The following is a 991-nucleotide window of genomic DNA, read 5'->3' as shown; positions in this document are numbered from 1 at the left end:
GCATCTCTCACTTTTTAATGAGATTTGGAGTGTGTGTGTCACCCCACTGTGAAGCCATCGGTGACAGGCAAGAGGACAAAAGGAGGCCTGATGCGTGGATTTTGGGAAATACCCCCCTCCTAACCGGACTCCCACACACATACATTCATACACACACACACACACACACAAACACACACACACACCTACTGCTAGCTCCCATCTGGTGATAGGGCATTAAGAGACGAGCCTGAATAAAGAACTACTGGCGCACACACACACACACACACTTCAGTTCAGGTGCTTTAGCTGCATTAATTGAGAGAAAAAGGCTTCCTCTCCTTCCTCTCCATGTTCCCAATGTTTTAATCCTCGTCATCATACTGTAAACTCTGCTCTGTTTTTATCAGCAACAAGTAATTTTTGTTTTAGAAAAACAAAATTAAACCAATAAATGAATAAATTAAATAAACAAACTTTAATATGAAATCCTCAGATGCTCCTAAAAGACCGTTTACACAAGCTTCCTTGTATCTCTCCAGACATAAAATATGCTTTACTCTGAATAATGGAGGAATTTGTCATAGAACCAGCAGTGTATTTTAGGATGACGGCTCATTTCATCCACTTGAAAAAAAGAAATTTTTTTCCATTTCTTTTTCCATCTATTTACCTTTGGAATACCTTCATTCTTAAAGACAAAGACCAAAGAAAGAACATTTTGTCTGCCACCATGTGCAGTGTGTACATGCCTATATCTGCACGGATTCCAGCTCCGTGTACATAATCTTGCATCATAATGTCGTGTTTTAAGTGTCTTTCTGTGCGCGTGTATATGTATGTATGTGTGTGTGAGTGTGTGATCTTGAAGGAGGCCTAATGAAGGAGAGTTTCTGACTTCCTAATATTAGAGTGCCTCGCCCCAGAGGCTCCCCCTTGACAAGCCTATGACGCACTTCCTTACAAGGTGGTGGCTGTGTATGTGGAGAGAAGGAGGAGGGTGGGAGGGGGG

Source organism: Seriola lalandi, unplaced genomic scaffold, assembly GCF_002814215.2.
Source record: "Seriola lalandi dorsalis isolate HSWRI2012SDOR001 ecotype SW California unplaced genomic scaffold, Sedor1 jcf7180002054735, whole genome shotgun sequence".
Classification (NCBI taxonomy): domain Eukaryota; kingdom Metazoa; phylum Chordata; class Actinopteri; order Carangiformes; family Carangidae; genus Seriola; species Seriola lalandi.
This window is presented reverse-complemented; position numbering follows the sequence as displayed.